Here is a 19245-nt window from a genome sequence, read left to right on the forward strand (position 1 = left end):
TTCCCTTCAAATGTTGAGGACAGGTAATTGAAAACGATTACTAACAATTTCAGACCCTTTGAATAGGTGAATAACTGTGTGAATTCAGTAGCTCAGCAGATAACGCGTTGAGAATTTAATTCCGAAGGTACTAGGTCCAATTCTCAATGTGAACACTAACACTTGGTTCCAGTTGATGAATCCTGGATAGGTAAAATGGGCATCCTGGAATCCACTGTTAGCTACATACTAAATGTGTCAAATGCATCACTGATTTTAAATTTTAAAAAAAAATTTAGTCTTTGCAAGATTGTTTTCTTCTTCAACGCTTGATGCTGAATAAATTCCTGAGTGTGCATGTTTAAGGAGTTCAAAACTATCTTGTAACATAAATTCAATGACCCTTATTTCTAGTACGTCTTCAGGTTGCGTCAATTTCTATAGAGACTTATCGTCAAATGTCATTCTCTATAAACCTGCGTAAATAGTTTACACCAAGTACAATAGTAGTTATCAAACAGACTATACAAGCCATTGATTATCAAATACGTTCAATATGTTTTCTACTGTCTAGGGTTAAAAAACCCAAATATGTTGCTCTTACAACACTAAATGAATTAAAATATTGTTTTTGATGGAATTTCGTTCTCTGAGCTGGATGGTTTTGGTCGTGGAGCTTTCATCGTTCTTCTGAATGACATCATCAGCGCAAACTTCGAACACTTCACTTCTACCTGAAGTTTGTGCTGATGAAGTCGTTCAGAAGAACGATGAAGGCTTCACGCCTAAACCATCCAGCTTAGAGAACAAAACTCCACCAAAATCATCCACCTGAGCTACAAATCTTCTCCACCACCTCAAAATCATATGAGCGTAGTACGCTGCTCGTTGTTCAAAAATGGGAGACTTTCGCCAAGAGGTAGGCTTCCACTCGAGAAAGACTGTATTTTCTCCATGAGTGTCTTCGTCAGCATGTTCTTCCAGCAAGTGTAAGATACATTAAAACATTGTTTTCAAATGAGCTCGATGAAAACAAGCTCTCACTTTACATTATCACAATAATTAATATACTTTGCCTTTTCTAAACAGCATTCGTTATTCCAGATTTTAGAAACAGAAAAATAATATTTTTCTGCAGTTTTGCAAACCATACTGTGAGGACGGCCCACCGGTGAAATCGAGGTAGCTCTAAGAAGCTCAGAAAGAGCCGAAGACATTTCATCCAATCATTTTTTAGAAGAACATCCTGGAATCCCGACGTGTAGCTTCCCTATTAGACAAATGCTAAAAACCACTATATGAGGATTGGATGATCATAATGATGATCTCGCTGTTACTAAGTACTATAAATACCTGACAGTTTTGTACCATAATTGACACTGTTTGGAATAATGTCTCTTCTCACTCGTCTTGTCTTCCCATTTGCGACTTGGGAGGGTTCTAGTGTTCAAGTAGTCCGCGGTATATCAAGAATCTAATCTCTAGATATATCACATACCATACAGACATTCATTTCTAGTTAGTATTTGATCAAAGTTTGATAGATAATTTATAACCCTAACCAGAAGACCTTACGAAGCCATTTTATCTTAAAAATATATAGCTAAACATATAGGTTTCCCAGAAATCAATTCATCGCCAAGCAAACGATATGAAATCCAATAATTTAAATTTTCCCCTCTGATTGACCTCATTTTAAAAGAGCAGCCAAAAGAAGTTGTAGTGTCGGTTATTATATTAAGCACATATACCTTATTCTAGCTTTCGGACAGCCCAATCTATTCATTCTACTTGAGTCACATTTTCACCTTGTTAATGATCTGCTTATCAATCTTGACTTTTTATATGAGCGTGTAGGTGTGTGTACATTTCTTATCCCATTTACTCATCACATGTCTGTAACTTACTTTTGTGTAACTATAAATATTGATTAACGCTTTGTTAAATGGGAGTTGACTTACCTGCCATTCTCCACTGCGCGTCGTTTTGCTTTGTTCTATTCCATTCGCTCTATATACAAAGTATATGTATTTAAATTCCGTTATTGACTAACGCGATTGAAGTCGATGATTATATACAAGGATATGCGATATATATATTTCAACAACAATCATCATTACAATCTCCTTGGAATCAGAACCCGGGCTACTAAAATGGAGAGCCCTTTCGACAACATCGTTCGATCTAAGTGACGACAAAATAAAGGGCCCCACAAAGTTATCCGGTGTCTAGTTTAGTGTGAGTTTTCCAAAGTACTGGAAAGAAATGTAGAATAAGATGACAACATTTAGTTAGATTAATGGCTTTGATCATATACCACATATCAGAAATTACTGGAAGTTTGATCATTTAACCGCCAGGTTTTTTATTGATTGAATGTTCTACATTCGTTATTGCACAACTAAAGAGTTCGAAAGTAGGACAAAGTGATACGAAACATACATTATTACATAATACATACTTAACCTAAATGTATATGATCATGAATGTTTTCGAAGCATCGTTTGCATATTATTATCGAACTACAATGAGCTGTTGGTTTGCATGTCTAAGAATCGGTGTCAATGATACAGACTTATCAGCTATGTATCTTCTTCTAACTCTTGGGCTTCAATATTATTTTGTAGTTTTCATTTATTCCTTCGTGAATTGTATTCCCCGTTGGTTAATCATTCTCACACTGATATGATGGAAAGAAAAGTCAATTTTCGATTGATTTACTCATTATGAGTTTTATTCAATATTACTTCCCTTCTAATTCAACATGAGGATCATTTAGTGTAGTATTTGATTTGTTTTCCCAGTATGATATTTTCTGTATAATATACGATATTCTTATATCCACTTGACATGAACTATGCTCGCAGTCTGTGATTTGTTATAACTGAGTATGTGATTTCATCCTAATCATTAATCAGAATGAGTGTACAATCAATATATAAACCAGTGTATTTTAGACTATTTTGATTCATCGTTGTCGTCATAGTGTTTTGGGGTTAATAAATCATCACTTATACCAGTCTTTTTGTTCTTACTTTCATATCGTGGGAATTGCCGAGGTCCCTCGTTCCGATTATAAGTGATCAGCGTTTTTCCGGCACAGCAATCAGCGACGACCGAACACAACATACATCTATTAATATTTATATTATTATGACTCATTCGCTACTCATCTTGTTAATTTCATCATCTAATATGGTATGACAACTTGGGCTGACTCACATTTGTACCATTATCTACGTTGATTTGGAATCATTTTCAGATACAATCTAATTTTTTGTAGTTGAGTTCATGAGTCAATTAAAGCTAGACCACCATGGAAAACCTGGAAGCAATGATCGGCTGTTCCATCCTAGTATGGGACTCCACACCAGCGCGCATCCGCGATCCCGCCCTCTGGACTCGAACCTAGGACCGACCCATCGGGGTCGCGCACGGACGCTTCTTTATTATTCCCCTTTTTTAATGGCAATATATAATAGAAAGTGCTTTCAAATGATTGTTTACACATTCTTATTATCAATTATTACCTAGATTGTATCAATATGTTTAGCTATTACATTGTAATCATCTAAACCTGAAGTTTATGCTGATGATGTCTTTCAGAAGAACGATGAAAGCTCCACAACCAAACGATCCATCTCAGAGAACAAAGCTTTATCAAAATCATCCACCTGAGCTACAAATCATCCCCACCATCTCACTAGTGTTTAATAGAAAACATACTCTATGTAAAATGTATCGATAGATCATTAGTTTTATGCGTAAATATGAGAGTTTAGTTATTGAAGTAACTGAATATTCTAGTATTATTTGGAGTTGATACGATATTTGTATGATACTTAAGAAATAAACTGAAGCGAAAGTTGACTGATGAATCCAACTGTATAAATACCACAATCTCTACAAATCCCCATACTAGTACTAATCATGTGCTGATTAGTGACTAGCTTCAAGAAGGATTTTCTGGAGTTCTAGTAAGAAGACAAGACTACTGAAGTTTAATCTATGTTTGGTTTGAGACAGTTATCCATCTCAGACAATAGATGAAAGATTGCACAAGATCATGGGTCGATTTAAGTTGTAGCGACTGGTATTATGTCAAGCTTACATAGATTATTTCAGCCTCTGGACAGATCAATCTATTCATTCAAGTGTCGAGTCACCTAGACTGGTGGCCACATTGCAACATGATCGATAGCATTCGATCTGCACTATTAAGGACTAGACAAGCATGAGATTGATCACCAATCAATTGTGATTTCAAACCACATTTTCACCCTGTAATTTATTTGGTTGTTAATCGTGACTATTTTGTATATGAGCGTATGTGTTTGCATTTCTTATCTTACTCATCCTATGTCTGTAACTTACTTTTGTCTAACTATAAATATCGATTCACACTTGGTTAAATCGAGTTGGCTCACTCACCTTCTCCACCACGCAAAGTTTCGTTTCTTTGATCGTTTGTCTGGATCAACGATTATATGAAATACACGTATTCAAAATTCATCATCGTATTTGACTTATTTAATTTCGTTATTCACTAACACGACTTAGATCGATGATTATATACGACGATTGACGACATGTATATTCCTGTAACAAACTACAGACGATCTACCTGGAGTCTGATCTCCGGGTCACTAAAATGTTAGACATTAACACCATCGGATCCCGGCTTAGTGGTCTAGACGTTAAGTGTTCTAGTTCGAGACCGAAGGTCTTGGACTCGAGTTCCACATGCAAGGTCGCAGGTGCGCACGGTTGAGGAGTCCCGTACTAGGACGTGACGGGAGTTCAGTACTTCCAGTTTTTCAATTATGGTCTAGCTTAGATTGACTCGTGAATTCAACTGTGAAATTATTGGTGAAACTTTTTATTTAACTAATAAAATATTCCTATTCAATTATCAAATCGAAATCATAATTATCAGATGGGGTTCGTGGTTAAGCGCTTGGCACGAGAATGATAGGTCCTGGATTCGAATCTCGCGGCGTGCGGAATCGCGGATGCGCACTGCTGAGGAGTCCCATACTAGCAAGAGGCGACCGTCCAATGCTTCCAGGTTTTCCATGGTGGTCTAGCTTCAATTGACTCATGATTTCAATCTGGGAAAATCATAATTAATATCAATAAATAATCTTACATTGAACTTGTTTTTGAGGTATCACATCACCAACATATCCAAACTATATTTATCTGGTTACATATTTGATTAAACCATGGTCAAGAAAAACCCATGTATGTCTTATTAGGGATGCTGATATAACTGTGTGTGTGTAGAGGGACTAATTTAGCGACAGATCTCTCTAAACTCTCTTACGAAGATCCATTAAAGATCTTAAAAACATTTCAACTAATCGTAGAAAGTGAAATGATTTGATAATGGCATTCTATAGCTTAAATAATGATACGAATGTTAGTATGTCTTACCTCACCGATCGCTTTTAAACTAATCATCTCTGAGACTATAACAAAAGTGTTTAAATACCATGGATGGAATTCCATTTTCCTCATTGCATGTTCAACTGCAGGAATGTCCTGCCCAAAAGAAAGTGGTATCAACTCCATCTGTCAGCACTTTTAAGAAGATAACTGATCTTTACTAAAAAAAACATACTCCTTATTATTGAATACTGATGACTTCTGATCATTTCTGTTTCAACGAATTATAGACATTTCGGTATACTATCATTTCCATTTCCACTAAATAGTGAATTATCTGTTAACATTTGTACCTGTTGGTAAAACTTGATAGGAAACAGTTTAATGAACTAAGATTCTGAGACAAACGATATCTGCATTGAAGTAACCACTATACGATTACACACATTGTGTTCATCATCTCTGTTATATCCCGATGTGAATAATGAATGGTTACTATTGGGATCTATTTATGGACTATTACTATGCGTATATTTTTATTGTATAACTGTTAAGTAACTAAACTATTCATATTCGTGTCCCTCTTATTGTGAGCTTTATTTTGACCTATGAACTATCATTATACAATTTACCATTCTTGTGTTATGCCCAGTCCATCGATTACTATCTCTCTCATTCAAAACCACATTTGGCCAATTCTTGTACTAATGTTGTTCCCTATTTTATGGTACGATGTGGTCTATTTCGTTGGTTTATAAACCCAATACGCTTGAAATACATGATTCATATAACAGAGGCTGAGATTGATGTTCATGAAATGATAGTCAGGGCTAGGCGGGAAACAGGACCGAGAATGACACTAGGCTACTCTCATGGGTTTTATGCGTCACTGGTCCGGTCGATAATTCACTCCTCTCTAATTGGCGGTATCATTAGGTTATACATTAGCAGGGCGCACAGGCCACAAGTTATAACAATCATACAACAGAAAAAACCTTTACAAACATATCTGATACATATATATGTATCTACTATCAAGATGATAGATTGATTGAATGTGATTTAAGAGTGTGTCGAACATGATTGCCAACAGTACGAAACAGTTGAGCTAATTGTTCACTTTATTTAAGACAATTTGGAACTTGTATGAAGAGTTGATGCTATTACATTAATCCAATTAACATTTAGTTACTAATTATTATGAATAAGTTCATTATTCCTGTGTTTTAATTACATATTAATGATCGCAACAGCCAACTGTTGGAGAGAATAAATCAGGTTCCAGCTGAAGAGGAAATGGGGAAAGACATTGTAAGTGGATAGAACATACATTACGGAGATCAAAAAACTGCATCATGAGGCATGACCTAAGTTGGAAAACTGAAGAGAAGCGGAAAAGAGGAAGACCAAAGAACACATTACGTAGGGAAACAGAAACAGATATGAAAAGGATGAATAACAACTGGAAAAAGCTGGAAAGAATAACCCAGGACAGGGTTGGATAGAGAGTGCTGGTGGGTGGCCTATGTTCCTTCACGAGGAGTAATAGGCGTAAGTCAGTAAGTAAGTAAGTAATAGTTAGATAAAATACATAACCAAATAAAGCCCAACCCAATGCTTCGTACTCAAACATACATATATAGACAGTAAATAAGGATAGTATATAATGAAATTATCTAACATGACTCATTATTCCTGGAATTCTGAATAAAGTCAATCGACTACTGATCACAATCCATCGTACTTTCAAAATCTGACTTGAGAAAAAAAACTGGTGGTTTGAACTTATGTAAACTTTTCATTATCGTCTTTAAATCCATCATTGTTTAGATAAGATCTGCAAGAAATATGCCTACTACATATGGTCTACTTTGGTAGTACTGAAATAACTTTGTTTCGATCATTCTTTCTTACTCATCTCCGTCGAAATATTCTGTATTCCTAGTTACTACTACTACTACTCATACTACTATTGCTACTATTGGTACTGGTACAACTAATACTGCTAATACTATCACCATCAATACAAATAAAGATAATATTGATTTCATGAATGGATAAATGTTAGGCCACGACCGACAACCTGAAAGCAATAGACAACCGTTTCGTTCTAGTATGGAGCTATTGAAAAGTGCACATCCACGATTTCGTACGACGGGACTAGAACCCAGGACCTTCGATCTTGCGAGTAAACGCTTAACCTTTATACTACTGAGCCCGTATTTGACAGTGTTAATGTCTAACTTCAACGAACCCACGATGTTGCACGACCATTCAAAATTGTCTTCAGTGATTAACTGCCTCACAACAGACACGATTGAACTCTACTAGTCACGGCTTCTCACTATAACTCCAAGAAATTCATCTTAAAGTCATTCACCGGTGAGCACACGAGAAATACCATACTAGGACAACACGGCTCTCCAGTGATTCCAGGTATTCACTATTGAACACATAATAATTATTAGTATAGGGTTATAGAGATTGTTGAGTTTAGGCTGATATCATGAATAGTTCGCACACGAGACCGTAGGTCTTGGGTTCGAGCCCCATGTGTGGAATTCTGGATGTGCACTGTTAAGGAATCTCATACTAGGACGAGACGGACATTCAATGCTTCCAGATTTTTAATGGTGATCTAGCTTAGATCGATTCATAAATTCAACCATTAAAATTATTACAATCTCCACAACCCCTCCCCCACGCATTCTGATAATATTATATCTTAGCATACAAATGAGAATTTCTTTGCCATTGAATAATTATTATTTAATCACGCATAGTTTTCTCATTGTTTTCACTGGCTATCTCTCTTGTTTCTTTCTTTCTTCCTTCCTTCCTTCCTTCCTTCCTTCCTTTCATTCATTCATTCATTCATTCATTCCCTATTCTCTTCTATCCTTTACTATTTAATTCTACTTGTATTGTTCCAATTATCATCATTCTATCATTATAATCATCAGTCTGTTTGTATTCAAGCGAGTCAGTGTTTCCAATTGAATGATATATACATATTATTTGATGTGTTATTATCAAGTAAATTACAATTGATGATTATAATTTGATGAATTGATAAGATGGAATATGATCTGTGAACATTTTTCTATCTGTTATTGTAATATTATGCAATGTAGTTGGTTAAGCGCCTCGCGGGAGACTGATAGGTCCTGGATTCGAATCTCGCTGGCTGCGAGATCATGGATGCGCACTGCTGAGAAGTCCCATAGTAGGACGAAACGGCCGTCCAGTGCTTCCAGGTTTTCCATTGTGGTCTAGCTTCAATTGACTCATGATTTCAATCTGCGGTATTATGTAATAGACAAGGTTACATAACTAAGTCATAATGATTGACAAAACTTTATATATTAGAAAGAAAACAACAACATATTAGATGTATGTATATTAGAGAATGTTTTGATCACTCAAAGCTACGCTGTTGTTGTTGCTGTTGTTGTTCCTATTGCTGTGCTGGTGTTTTTCTCCCCCCTCTCTCTCTTTATTTCTCATTTCATAGAATTGAATTTGTATTTTTATTTCTCCTTTCGGAAATTCATGAAACAATCGAATCTATTACTTATTTGATTAAAACTATAAGAAACTATCTATTTTTTCCCCTTATTGGTTTGTTACTCTCTTAATAGTCTTCTTTTGTTTTTTCTTTAATAGAACAGCTGTTCATATATTAATCAATTTAGTTTGATCTCTTGGGAAAACTTTTGATCATCATTTCTTATTTAGTAAGCAATGATGGATAGTGGCTAGCAGTGGAATCCAGGACGCGCGTTTCGTCCTAATTAGGACTCGTCAGCTGGATGTACCTGCATCTCAGGTTTGATGTTCACTCTGAGACTCGAACCCAGTAACATTCACTTCAAACGTCATCGCGTTATCCACTTAGCTACTAAATCCTGATAGCCACTTGCTTGTGTAATGAGGTGAATTTAAATTCAATGGGAAGATACAAGCCAAATAATACCAAGTGAATTTCTTATTTAGATTAGTTAATACTAATGAAATAATGAATTTTCATTGATCTATGAGGTTGGAATATGCATGTTAATACATTCAGGAATAGGTTAGACAGAAAAAGAGTTAAGAATAATCAAATGAAGACAATAATATCTTATCAACTTTTCAATTGAACCATATTGATAGGTGCTATTACGTGGTTAGGGTCTATGCAAACGGCTAAACTAGGGACTAAAGATGCTGTGCGATATGGGTCAGGAGGTTATGTAATGCTATAACTACATTCGGGTTTCTCTAATTCTGGATTCTAAATGAAAAAAACCCTTATACAACAAGTTCATATTTTTTCGAATTAAATAATCTATGTATAATATCTTCTTCTTCTTCTACAACAACAACAACAACTACTACTACTACTACTACTAACGCAAACATATACCAGTTTCACATTGTGTGCAAAGGGCTAATAAAACGTTTGAAAAGCTAATCATTCTATTGCTTGTTCTATAATCTGCCTGACCTATTCAACAAATAATAATTTCATTTGTATGGGTTTCAATCTTTGCTGTTTTGATCTTAATGATTACAATCAATCAGCCACCCTTGTTATATGTACGTTATTAGCAGACTGCTTTGATATTACAAGCGTATCTAATAAAAGTCTGACGATCGCTAGTGACGTATCCGGAACTCAAGTTTTTTTATTATTATTTAGGATTGATCCAATTGATGTACCACTATCTCAGTTTTGATGTTCGCTTCGAAACTAGAACTCAGTCCTTTTTTTCTTGAAACTCCGAACTCATTATCCGCTTGACCACAAAGTTTAAGTGACCACCCGTTTATGCAGCACAAATGAATTCATAGGGAATCGAATCGTACTGTTGTTGACGTCAACGATTGAAGTCAATAATTTCTTTGAAATATTTCGTAATATCAACCAAAGATACTTACAAATTAACTATCAAATTCACTTGATATTGTTTACTTGAATCTTCTCACTGATATTTTAGGAATGCAATTGATCAGTCTCTTATTGGCATATGTGTATACTGTGAGTATTGTCTTAATTCACAAGCATTATAAGCAAAGATGAATAGTATTTAGCAGTGTAATCCAGGACGCGCGTTTCATTCTATTTGGGAGTCGTCATATGGATATATCTGCATTCCAGAGTTAATGTTCACTCTAGGACTCGAACCCAGTACCATTCGCCTCAAATGCCATCACGTTATCTACTTTAACTATCAGTACAAAGTGGAATAAGGTACCTATTAACTAATGAACACAACTTTTCTCATAGTAATATCAAATAAACGCAAAAGAAAAAAAACAAAACAATTAAAAAAGAATAATCAATTTGAATGACAGCTAAAGTCATTCTTATGATTGTTTGATATATACTATGGACTGTATAGATTATTGATCTCTCCTCCTTTTTCTTTTCTTTCATCTTATATCATTAAAATTTACCATTAGATGTTCAATAATACTGTAATATATACTACTGATATCAACAGACATAAGTAGTATGTACCAATCAATTGAAAGTGAAATGCTTGGTAGCAAAAGATTAAGTAGATCAAAGAAAAGTGAACGAGAAAAAACAATGATGATTAGTGTGAAATTGAAAGAACAATCAAGTTTGAGACGATTGATTAACATTTTACAAATGAAATATTTATACTCAAATTTTATTAAGTGATTCTGTAGCACACCCCCTCCGCACACACACACACACACACACACATACACTTGTGTTCGCGTTGACTACAACACTATTGTTGTTGTTGACTTTTTCTCCTAGAACCTCTCCACTTATTGATTATATTGAAGTTGATTTGATAATGTATGTAAAATAAAAAATTTCTGAAATCATTATGCTGAAAAAAGTAAAGTTCAAATTTAGGTCATTTCACTTTATTCATTTAAACAAAAAAATAAGCAAAACTAATTTATAACCCACTATGGAATATACTTATATGATTTTAAGTTCAGTACAGCATACAACATGTAGTATCAGTAGGCCTCAACATACACTATGGAAAAACCAAGATCCTCAAATACAACACGGAGAATATTAATACAATCACATTTAAAGAAGAAGCTTTGAAAGAAATGGAAAGTTTCCTGTACCTAGACAGCAGCATTATCGATGAACAAGAAGGATCCGATACAGACATAAAAGTGAAGATTGGTAAAATAATGTCGGGGACGTTAGATCCCACAGAACTCATTTGGAAAAGGGCCTAATTTTGTAATTTTACTTAAAAAATTTGAATTTCCTTATTTTCGCGCCAAAGGCGATCTTGTCACCTTCATGTCGTATTTCCCACTGGAAAATATCTTAAATGCTATTGGTTTGTTGCGTCTTTTAAATGCTATTCGGTAACTCTCCCCAAGGACTGTTTTGCACTGTACACATACGTTTTGAATTGTGTTTGTTGTTATCACTCGTTTCTGGCTGATTTGCAGAATATACTTCCCATTCCAAACTTGGACTTCTCCCTCTAGTTAGCGGGGCTGGGACGCATCAATAGCTAGCTTACTAGTTTTTGGTCACTCAGTCTTGTTCTCGTTCGCCGATTAAGTGAAGTCGTGATAGCTTCTTCGTTCCGTTCCGAGTAAGGAGAACCAGTAGTAGCATTCAAGTTAATGAACATAACAAATAAGAACAGCATTCTTATAACTGGGAAACATCTGCAACTCAAAACAACTGCCTGTCAACTAATATCAAAGTCGTGATCAGTGAAGTTCAATTATATATTGGATAAGGCATTTTAATCACAAACAGTATTTGAAAAAAAATGATTGGGCAACATTGCCATTGAATACTATATCAATGATAAACAAATTTTTGGGTTCAACATCTGATGAGGTCGTACATAAGCAATCCTAAGAAGTGACATATTACAACAAAATATCTCTCTACTAATTTCCAGTTTTCAATGGTTATGTGACTAAGATTTGTTCATGAAGTAAACTATGAGGCGGAATATTTTAAACATTCGACATGATATTTGTGTTTGAAAGGAATGTTAAAATTTCAGAGGGAGAGGGAGAAAGAGGGAGGGCAAAAAAGTGATTGAGTGAGTGAGCATGTAGGTCAGTAATGAAGATATTTCATTCAACTTACAAGAATGTTTTTCAGTCTTAAGTTAGAAGCTTATTTATATATTTACGCCTGTTACCCCTCATGGAGGAGCATATAGGCCACCTACCAGCACTCTCCATCCCACCTTATTTTGAGCAATGCTTTTCAGTTCTTTCCAATTGCTGTTCATCCTTTTCATATCTGTTTCCATTTCCTGACGCAGTGTATTCTTCGGACTTCCTCTCTTCCATTTCCTTTCAGGATTCATGATACAGTGTGATGGTTTCCGTAATGTATGTCCTGTCCTTTTCCAACGTCTTTTCTTAATTTCCTCCTCATCTGGAAGCTGATACTTTCTCTCCACCAGTAGGCTGTTGCCGATGGTATCCGATCAACGGACATTCAGTATCCTCCATAGACAATTGTTTGTGTATACTTGTATATATATGATGATAGTTGCAGTGGTTCTTCAAGATCCAGCTGTGTACAGTAGGACTGTCTTGACGTTCGTACTGAAGATTGTGACTTTGATATTGGTTGATGGATAGTTGTTTTAAGTTTCATATATTCTTCAATTGTAGGAATCTAGCCCTTACTTTACCAATCCTCGCTTTACGTTTGTATCGGATCCTCCTTGTTCATCGATGATGCTGTGCAAGTACATGAAAAATTCCACATCATCCAGAGTTTCTCAGTCAAGTGTAATTGTGTTGGTGTTCTCTGTGTTGTATTTGAGGATCCAGTTTTTTTCGTTTCTGTATATTAAGGCCTACTGATGAAGAGACTGCTGCTACACCGGCTGTCATCACTTGCATTTGTTTGTGTGTGTGGATAGAAGAGCTATGTCATCTAAAAAGTTCAAATCGTCTAGTTGATTCCGAGTTGTCTATTGTATTCCATGTTTCCCTTAAGTTAGAAGCTAAATGACAATAAATCAGTCTTTTCAGTCTTAACCATTAAATATATATACAGATGAATAGGCTTTTCTATTTACAAAGAGGTCAAATTTGATTGATATAAATTCATTCTGGTTGGTAATTTAATAATTTCAATGTTATTAAGAACTAATTGAAGTAGACATACGTTAGGTAATAATGACTTTAATGAACTCTTTTGCGTATAAAGGTTCATAACTTTTCATCATTGATATTAAGGACAACAAGTGATCCGTCTCTTTTTTCTTATATACAACTCTAATAATATACCTAATTAGTGTTATAAAGTCAGAAGTTTTAGTAAAGTTGAATAGTGGGTAGCAGTGGTATCTAGGAAGCGCAGGGTTTGAGCAATAACGGGAACATACAAACTCTTTGAAATAAAATCCATGTATGTTATAAAACCTAATTGACACATGAGTTCAGTATCCCAGTGGATAACGTTGTGGTATTTCGAGCAAACAGTAATGAGTTTAACTCTCGATGTGAGAATCATTATTGGATCGAAGGTATATGCAATTGGCGCATCCTAAATTGAATGAAATGAGCTCATAGAATATAATGCTAGCAACTGTCTAAGCTTAACAGGCTCATTATAAACACTTATATTCACTAATTGTAAGATATATCCGCCTTAAATTTTCCCATTTTTTAAATTGGAGCCAACGAATTTAAAACCTGACTAAAACTTACAAAAAATAATATAATACACCTATATATCTGCGTGTTTTAAACTTAAAAAAACGTAAGTGAGGATCACCCATTGGTGAACTCAAGGAAGCTCTAAGAAGCTCAGAAAGAACCGAAGATATTCCATCCAATGATCTTTTGGAAGAACATTCCGGAATCTTGATGTGTAGCTTTTCCTATTAGAAAAATGCTAAAACCCACTATATGAGGATTGGATGATTCTAAATAAATACCTGAGAATTGTGTACCATAATTGGTACTGTTTAGAATAGTATTTTTTCTTACTCGTCTTCTGTTTTCTCATTTGCAACTTGGATAGTTCTAGAGTTCGGGTGCTCAAGTGATATGCGGCATATCAAGAATCTTAGCTTTAGATATATATAAAAACAATGTAAAGATAATTTCCATCGTTAATTAATACCAACTTGTTATTTCTTGATAACAATAATGAATGGTAACTTTAGATATCCATTGATGTTAAATAACTAAACTATCTGTATATTCATGTCCCTCTTATTATGAGCTTTATTTTGACCTATGAACCATCATTATACGATTTACCATTCTTGAATTATGCCCTATCTATCATAAAGGGCGGCCTGTTTGATCATCTGGGCTACCTGTTCCTGCCATCTAGATATTTCAACAAGTTATCTATTTTTGTTTGTTTTAGTATATCAATATGTCTTTTAATCGCATAACCTATTCTGCTGCGTTTCTGAAAAGTGTACAACCTATCGTTGTCAAACTTACAAAAAACTAAATAAGAGACAATGTGGTTGCTGGCAATATACAACAAAAAGAATGCACATTATTCAGATGTTCATTTGTTGAACTGCTAACATCTAACTGGCGATCACTCAATATTTATCGCCAGGACCGACCAAGAAGAAAGAAACGGAAACTTGTTGAAATACTTTGTGCTGAGAATTCTATATTGTACCAAAAATATAATATTGAATAAAGCTGATAATAATAATAATAATACTACCTCCCATATTCGCAGCCACTTTGAGCTAGATTTTGTACAAATGTTGTTTTCTATTTTATGGTACGATGTGGTCTGTTCGGTTTGTACATTAACCCCGTATGTTTGAAATACATGATTCATATGACAGAGGCTGAGATTGGTGTTCTAGAAATACCAGTCAGGGTTAAGCACGAAGCAGGACCAGTAAGGACTCTAGACTGCTCTCATGAGTTTTATGCGTCATTGATCCTATCGATAATTCACTCCTCTCCAATTGGCGGTATCATTACGTTATACATTAGCAGGGCACACAGGCTAATATTCACAGAGTTTACAGTGAACGCATTACATTCTAACCATTGAGTTCGATAGTGACTGATGCGCATTAGTAACTTCAATTATGTAACAATATAAATTCACTGTGATCAGTGATACTCAATAATGAAAACAACTGACTACTGAAAAAGTGATCCTAAATCATAATGAAATGTATGTTCAATTCTTCTTTTTTAATGTTCAAATATACCTATGAACTAATATCGATTTACAATACTATAAAATATAATCCTGACTACTCATTGAATCAATATTCATTCTCTGTAAGTCTTATTTGTGATTATATTTTACATTTTCTTAGTTATACAGAAAAAAATATTTCAGAAACGAATCAAAACAAGAACAAAAAAAGAAAGAAAAAAAAAGAAAGAAAAATCCATTACATCTATAATGAATATTTCGTTGTTGTTCTTGTTGTTGTTGTTGTTCTTGTTATTAATACGAAACTCATAATTTTATTTGAATAAATCACAAAATTCATTTACACAATATGATAATGATTAAAATGATAAAAACAAAAAGAAGAAAAAAAGAAAGAAAAAGAAAAGAAAAAAGAAAAGAAAAAGGAACTAATCGTTGCATAACAAAAAACTATTTAAAATTGAAGACACGAGAGAAAAACAAACAAACAAACCAACAAGAATACCAGCGATTTCATTTTTAAATTTTCCACGGGAAATTATTATGGATACATGAGAGTTATGAGGTTTTGTTTTTATCAACTCATGATTATTATTTTTATTATTGGAGAGATATTTTTACAAACTTCCGTTGAAAACAATTGAAATTCTAGGATACGATGTATAATGTGGTTACAGAGAGAGCGAATGAGCGAGAATGAGAGAGAGAAGGGAGAGAGAGAGAGAGAGAGAGGGGGGAAAAAAAGTCAGTAACTATTGAAAGTAGTCAATATTCAACGTGTATCTATCGATAAATCAACCAATGACCTTGAGATAATTAAAATCAAAAAACCAAATAAACAAACAAACAAACAGAAACATGAAATAAACAAAATGATAATAACAGTAATAATAATAATAACAACAACAACAAAATATAAGAACAACAGTATTAATTATTTTTAAAAAAAATAATGAATAGTAGAATATCAATAGTTGAGATTATGAGTCAATTGAAGCTAGACCATCATGGAAAACTTGGAAACACTAGACGGCTGTTTCATCCTATTGTGGGATTGCTCAGTGGTGAAATTACTACAATCTCCACAAAACTTTCTTTTGATATTAATCAACATATACTCAGTAGTGACTGACTTCAAGATGTAGATCCTGGAGTACTAGTGAGAAGTAGTGACCAATGGAGTTCAACCGGGTCAGTTATGAAATAGTAACTCACTGAAGACAATGGTGGATGTGTCGCTTAATTTCGTAGATTAGTTAAAGTTAGACATTAACACCGTTGGATACCGGCTGGCTCAATGGTCTAGTGGTTAAGTGTTTACGCACGAAACTGATAGGTCCTTTGTTCAAATCTTGCAAGGCGGGATCGTGGATGCGCACTGCTGGGGAGTTCCACAATAGGACAAACCAGCCTTCCAATTCTTCCAATTTTTTCATGTTGGTCTAGCTTCAATCGACTCATGATCTCAACTATTGAAAACTTATGATTTTTTCTTGATTGACAATAAGATCATATACAGATATATATATATATATCAATTCAACAAAAACAAAGGATTCATATTATTGTTACATGACCTGAAATGAATAGGATAAATGTCAAAAATAGATATTACTTCGGTCAAGAAGCATGAATACCTATATATATCTAAATATATCAAGTTAAGATGATTGAAAATGAATAAATTATACTTGAGAATATGAAATAGATATTGATTTTATTGTTGAAGATTGAATTGTTTGAAACGATGAACTTTATTGAACTAATAAATCATCATCATCATCATCATCATCATCATCATCATCATCTACTTCTTCTTCTTCTTCTTCTTCTTCTTCTTCTTCTTTGAGACCTCAACTCTCTTATTTATTGTTGTTGTTATCATCTTAATGATGATGTGTATGACCTATTTATGATAAATTGAATTGTTATTTTTGATTGAATTTATCATTACAAATGAAAACTAAGATGACTGACGAATCATAAATAGGACGAAACACGCGTCAAACTGAATTCCACTGCTAACTACTATGCATTATGGCTTATAATGCTTGTGAATTAAGACGATATCGAGACGATGCTCACAGTATGCATATATGCCAATAAGAGACTGATCAATTGAAGTCCGAAACATCAATGGGAAGATTCAAGTAAAAAGATACCAAGTGAATTTAAAAATCTTCAACCCATTACACAAGCAAGTGGCATTTGAAGCGAACGGTAATGGGTTCAAGTGCCAGAGTGAACATCAACTCAGGGATGCAGATACACTCATTTGCAGACGAGTCCCAATTAGGACGAACCGCGTGCCCTATATTCCACTGTTAGCCGCAATCCATCTTTGCTTACAAGATAACTGTTTTGGTTTGTTTAAAGCTAATCAATTGTATGGGTATACAGTTCAGTATTTTTGTTCAGTTACATAAACACATATAATTATATACAAGGAGGAATCTAATATATATGCGCTACACTTCATCATTCGTTATGTGTGAGGGCTGGAATACTACCAGGGCTCTCAAACTGATGCACCTAGTGAATACCCATTCTTTCAAATGCTAGTAATTAATTTTTGATTAACTTCATGAATCGATCAATGTTAGATCACCATCATAAACCTGAAAGCACAGGACGGTTGTTTCGTTCTAGTATAGAACTCCTCAAAAATAAGCATCTACTATCCTTCACCAGAAGGACTCGAACACGAGACCTTCGGTCTCCCGCACGAGCTTTTAATCTCTAGACTAATGAGCTGGTACCCAACTGTGTGAACGTCTAACTTCAACGAATCCACGGGATTGCGCGACCTGTGTATGAATCCAGCAAGCAGGATCGTGGATGCGCACCGATAAAGAGTCAAACAATAGGACGAAACGGCCGTCCAGTACTTCCAAGTTTTCAATCGTGGTCTAACATCAATCGATTTATGATCTCAATCAAAAACTTAACATTCTCTACAACCCCGTACTGATAATAACTTCTCATAAACTAAATTTTTAAAAATGATCTTATCAGTAGTATCAGCGATTGAAATGTAAATATCTTCTACAATTTTGATGGAGTTTTATTCTTCAGTTAGAATTTTGTGCTGATGATGTTGTTCGGAAGAATGATGAAAGCTCCATAACCAAACCATCCAGTTTAGAGAAAAAAACTTCATCAAAATCATCCACCTGAGCTACAAATCTTCGCCACCATCTCAATATTCTAGAATAAATGAAAAGTGATATAAACAGATACGTAAAGAAACGATAAGACATTGTTTATTAAAGAAATGAATAATGTTGATTTAGTCGGGACAATCTAAATAACTAAACAAAAAGTCTGTAGTTTCCCATCATTGATATTCAGGACCTCAAATGATTAGTATGTTTATCAATATGTATATCTTGAATGAATTGTTGGAATGTAGTGTTATGTCATAAGTTTCAGTGAAGTTTTATGTAGCCATTATTCGACAGAGTGGATCAGAGAACCTTATGAAACGTTCCTCGATACTATAGTGTAGTTGAGAATATTGCCACCATCATACGCTTCAAAGTCGTGCATAGAGGACAGTTGCCAAATGCATTCCAAGTGAATATCAATGTTAGCAAAGGGTTGCTTACTCTCAACCCTTCTCTTTATTCTAGTGATTGGCTGGACTATGAAGACCTAAACATCTGAGGGGAAGCACGGAATACAATAGACAACTCAGAATCAACTAGACGATTTGAACTTTGTAGATAACACAGCTCTTCTAT

This window comes from Schistosoma haematobium, chromosome 7 (genome assembly GCF_000699445.3).
Source record: "Schistosoma haematobium chromosome 7, whole genome shotgun sequence".
NCBI lineage: Eukaryota > Metazoa > Platyhelminthes > Trematoda > Strigeidida > Schistosomatidae > Schistosoma > Schistosoma haematobium.